The sequence below is a fragment of the Etheostoma cragini genome, chromosome 17 (assembly GCF_013103735.1).
Source record: "Etheostoma cragini isolate CJK2018 chromosome 17, CSU_Ecrag_1.0, whole genome shotgun sequence".
Lineage (NCBI taxonomy): Eukaryota > Metazoa > Chordata > Actinopteri > Perciformes > Percidae > Etheostoma > Etheostoma cragini.
Genome location: NC_048423.1, coordinates 250,019 through 255,861, shown reverse-complemented (window position 1 = coordinate 255,861; position 5,843 = coordinate 250,019).

Genomic DNA, 5,843 nt, shown 5'->3' with positions numbered 1-5,843 from the left:
ATTTTGTTCCTCCAGATTTCGGCTCCATCAGATGTCAGTGTGTGTCCTTTCCATTCCAAAGCCCCAGAAGAAGAAGACGCTGCTCCGGTAAAGACGGGTCTCTGGAGTGGACACGCAGCCTTCCCGTTGAGCTGACACATCACCTCGGTTCAACATGGCCTCCCCCGTGTAGCGGCTATCGACTTTGATGTTGTGTTTATGTCCCTGGAAGAGAGTAGAAAATAAAAATAAATAAAAAACTGACTGCGTGTGCACATTTGTTGGAGAGGAAAAAGAATAAAATGGTAAAAAGGCCAGATTGGGACTTTTGTGCCTTGCATATCCTGGGCTGGAGTTTCTTGCCTGAGACCTCCGCATGGCATTTAATCTGACATTTAATCACTAACTTTCAGCCTCAACTACCATGAGCTAAATCCACACATGAGCCAGAAACCTCAACATGCCTAAAAATGCCAACTGAACCAAAATGACTGCAAAATTCACACTGGTCCTGCATTTGAGGACGTCACAGTCCCATGAAGGTTATTTAACAACACGCACCCGTTGTTGCTTCCTTTGTACCGTCACTAGCTGCACAATGCATGTTTATTTTGTTTATCAGAATCAGCCTAAGAGAGCAGGTGGAGGAGAGGAGGAAGCAGGGAGCTCATGTAGAGACACCAGATGCAGCCATGAAACGCCGTGAGCGAGGGATCTCTCACAGCAGCTCCTCCATCACCTCCTGACACCTGGTGGTCAGCAGCAGGAACTGCAGCATCACTTGCCAGTTACCACACCTCCACATGCATAAAGGGATGCTGGCCAATCATAGACATCTCCCCAGAGAATTTGGCCTGGCCATGAGGAAATCTCGTTGTGAGACTGGCTCTAGTGGCTGTAATTCTGTACCAAGGCTGAATTTCGGTAAAAGACATTTCAGATACAGTATTAGGGACCACTAAGGTCTATATAAAGAGACTTCAGATACAGTATTAGGGACCACTAAGGTCTATATAAAGAGACTTCAGATACAGTATTAGGGGACCACTAAGGTCTATATAAAGAGACTTCAGATACAGTATTAGGGACCACTAAGGTCTAAATAAAAGCTTTAAAAAGCACTTTAGTCTAAGTTGACTTAGTCTTAGACACAGAAGGAGATTATGATCCAAGAAGAAACTCGTTACTGGAATTTAAACCTGCAGTCATAACAAACAATCCCATTTTAAATTCAACAGTTTCATGAGTTTGACACCACACACCAGGATACAGCACACACTTATGTCTAACAAGTGGCTGACAGTTTAAGAAGGTTTGCAAACTCCGCTCCCTATATATAAACAGATCTTCTGGGGGTTTACTCGGGGCCTAATCCCAGGCTGCGAGGAACAAACTTATCAATGAGAAGAAAAATACAGAAAACGTTAAGAAGCTTAAATCTTAATATTTGACCAGATTAGTGGGAACGGCCGTGTCCTCGCATGCAGAAGAAGAACTGATCAAAAGAGGACAACTGCAGGCTGCGGGAGGATTATCAGAAAATTGCAATTATCGGGTGTGATACGGAGTCTCTGAGAGTCAGGACATGAAGTTCAGGTCTTCATGGGCTGCCAGTCTCTGATAAGCCGTTTATTAGGGGGCTTATAGGCTTTAATTAATTAAAGGAAATGCATGGCCCCTTATTAACAACTAATGTGCAAAACGTTGGCAAGTAATTAATAAATAAAGTAAAGTAAATGTTAATGAGTCTTCTGTGAATGGATCATGGTCCAGATGTCCACCAGTCCACTGGAGGGTTCCTCCTAATGGGTTTATTCAGAGCTAAGAGGACACAGCCAGTGTCCGGCTGGATGATTGTCCACAACATGGCAACCCAAAAGGGACTAATCAGAAAGTGGGACCCAACCGGGTCGTTAAATATGAATGCAACCCAGGAGGTTTATGATCTCCAGCAGGTGTACAGGATCAGCTGGTGGTCTCCCAGCAGCCTGGTGAGGAGAGCAAATCCAGGTGATGGACGGCGTGTTTTAATGAGCCTTTTCAGGAGGATAGGAATAGATACGGGGGACTGGCACTGTAAGTGTGTGACGACGCTGACCTTTTAAATATCAAATATCAGCCGGTGAGAGCTGCTCCTGCATCAGAACGTCCATCAGAGCAGAGAGTCGGACTCTGAGCATCATTGCTCTATCATTTCAATCCATATTTTTAAGTTTACTTCGCTTTTTCCAGTCAGACTCACAGTCTGAATATTGCACTAATTGACTAATTGAACTGTTTCCTCATTATTGCGATGGAGAAATCAATGCTTTTAAGGGACTTGACTGGGACGACCCTAAGGACAAACGTCAAAAAACAGTTGTCTCAGGAGAAATGTTTATGCTACCAAGTGCCAGATCTCTGGTCCCAGGTCCCTGGTCCCAGGTCCCAGGTCCTAGGTCCCATGTCCTAGGTCTCCGGTCCCAAGTCCCTGGTATATCTTCTCAATCTCTCTTTGTGTGTCCTCTGTGAAGGAGAAGACAACTGTTTGTCTTTGTATTTTTCCCCTAAGGACAAACGTCACAAAACAGTTGTCTCAGGAGAAATGTTTATGCTACCAGGTCCTAGGTCCTAGGTCCTAGGTCCCAGGTCCCAGGTCCCAGGTCAGGGCCACAGCCTATCCAAGGAGACAAGATGTTCTTTTCCAGCTACGATAGAACGACCGGTAGAGAACCTTGACACACAAAGGGCCGATTCAGGAGGACGTAACAGCTCCAACGTGTCCGCCCGGGAAGATCACTTGTTTACTAAGATTAGACTGGTTTCCAAACCAGGTCTTCTTTTCTCTAGGGGGGACGGGCTATAAGGCTGGAGACTCGTTGTGAAAACTGTTCTTGTCATTTGATTGTTCTCTGCAGGAAATCACCACTTTTGTTGAGGCTTTTTATCAATGTTATTTACTTTTTCTTCCATTTTTTTAATCATCACTTTTTTCACATTTTCAACACTATTAACTTCCGTTTTTACAGTAATTTTTGGAATTCATGGTCAATAAAAAAACAAATTCTCCCTAATGTTTGATTTAGAAAAGCAGGAATTAGGAATTATTGAGACTGAAATTAAAGGAATGGATGTTGATGATAATCACAGACTGGAATATGTCAACTTTTACTCAATACTATTTCAAAAACACTTCCATTTGTTTTACAATGCTATAAAATTGAATAAGACGCCCCAAAATTAATGAAAGTAGAAATTTGTACTTGGCAAAGAGCGTTGGGTGGAATCAATCATGTTATTTTGGGGAATTAAAAACAACATTGATATAGGACAACATGAGGACAACATGAGGACAACATGAAGACAACATGAGGACAACATGAGGTGAACATGAGGACAACATGAAGACAACATGAAGACAACATGAAGACAACATGAGGACAACATGAGGACAACATGAGGGCAACATGAGGGCAATATGAGGGCACCATGAGGACAACATGAGGACAACATGAGGACAACATGAGGACAACATGAAGGCAACATGAAAACAACATGAGGGTTAAAAAAAAAGTAGAAGAATTTCTAAAATAAATAAATGAAAGTGGATACTTTTCAGTGAGTTGCATGTAAAAATGTGTCAATGCATTATCATATTTCTGTGTTTTAATATAGTCGGGGGAGTGTGGAAGAAAATGTAATTTTCAGGAGTTTTACGTGCCGCCACTTTATTTTCAACCTCATTTGAACACAATATCTGATCATTTTGTCTCAATATCTATATCTATATCTGTTCAGGTGGATTACTATCAGAAAAGCCGACTTAATTATGTCCCTACTGCATGTGAACAGTGACGGTATTGATCTCTGTGTCAGATCCGAGGGAATTCCCCACCGCAGGATCAATAAAACAGGAATTACATAGCTGGTGAGCAATTACAGCCGGTGATGACGATGATGATGAAACTGGGATTATCAGAGTGTGTGTGTGTGTGTGTGTGTGTGTGTGTGTGATGGGGCTTCCCTTGGCAGATAGCAGGGATTAAAGGATCATCATCTCTGTCTCTGTCCCTCTCGCTCCGTGGATTAGTTTTTATCTACGAGGTAATCAGATTCGTCTGACAGGACTACAACTCCCACAGTCACACTGTGCATCCACCGCACACATCTGTGGGATTGACTCAAATACTGAAGACAGACAAAGTGAATGCTCGAGAGACGAAGTCTGGATTTCCACAGCAACGTTTTGATCTAATGAGAAGCCACCGGAGTGAGATTTCTCATTCTGACCTTCTTTGCATTAAGACGTGCTCGGGGCATTTGGATTTCATGCAGGTAACGGAGAAAGATATGAAAATCTAGGTGCACATACGTGTATAAGACATTTTGGAGATGGATGACGATGCAAAACACCTCAGGGTGAAAGCTTGAGTTACATAGGGCTGCTGTGAAATAAGTCAGATTGATCTTGTATTTCTCCTTCTTTAGTAATATAAAGCTTTATTGCAGACACAGGTCCATATCACACATCATACAGTATAAAAAGTATAAAAAGGAGATTAAAACATGCATAATAATTCCATATTCGCCTGTAGGATTAACAGGCTGTTGCACCAATGTTGTCTTACTCTAAAAGTGCATCTTTAACAGCTTTTTGGAGGACTGACAAATAATAGTAAATAATATTTTGAGTATGGATACATGCTAAAGTTGACTAAAAAGAATAAAATCATCTGTTGGAAATTGATCCTAATGCCTTAATTAAAAAAAAAAAAAATAGGAAAAGTCTGACCTTTAAGGACACCAATTTTCTTTGTGAATGAATAAATCAATAAATGTTCTTTCTCTTTTTAGTCAACTTTAGCAATGGGTTCATAAACGCATGAGCACCATTGTATAATAATTACACATTGAAATCATGTAGGGAAATGATTTTGATCATCATTTCTTTGCTATGGGGTTTTATCTCATGGTCTCAGCTACGAGCACGGGCTGAATTAGAAATACAACAGAAATCTTTAAGAATAAATGCAATGGAAAGTTAAAATATTCACCAAAATATCAAATTTAGAGATAAAACCTGGAAAGAAATCCCACGATTGTGACAGAGAAGACCTCAGATGAATCCTGGGTTTACATCATTACTTTATCATATCAGGCTCATAAAATAAAGCCATATTTGTGTCATAGACCAGCTCTAAAATTATTGTGTGTGTGTGTGTGTGTGTGTGTGTGTCTCTCCATAAATGTGTCTATGCATAGGAGTTACTACTGTAGGTTCAAGCTAGATATGGTGCAAATCCAAGGCAACCTATATTTATTTAGCTTTATATCAGTATTGTACTTATGGATATTGAACACATCGGATCACTTCCTGTGTAACATCAGCTCTGAGGATGTTCTCTGTCATTATAACATGTTAGACATCTATTTTCTTATAAAAACGCCCACCTGGGCCACCAGGCGTCGCTATACCTCCATCAATCTGATCTTAGAGTCTCACTTACTTAAATAATAAAGAATACAACAAACTAGCCAGAAAAAGACCATTTTAATTTCTTTGGGTACACAACATTTGAGCCTCATCCAGTTAATTAGGCAAAAAAAAATAAGTATAAAATATAGAAATGTTACTATTGAAGGCAGAGTGATTAGATAGAGTTTTATCAAAAATGGCGGCGATTAGCTAGCACTTATGAATATTCATGCATGATTATTGTTCCTTATAACCCAGCAGACACATACACACACCATTCAAAATATCAGTGTTCCCTGGAATTAATAATAATAATAATAATAATTTTATAATGTTTATCGAATTACAATTCACACCCCGTTAGTAATTAGCACAAATAAACACAAGATGTCAGAGTGGGGGGGGGGGG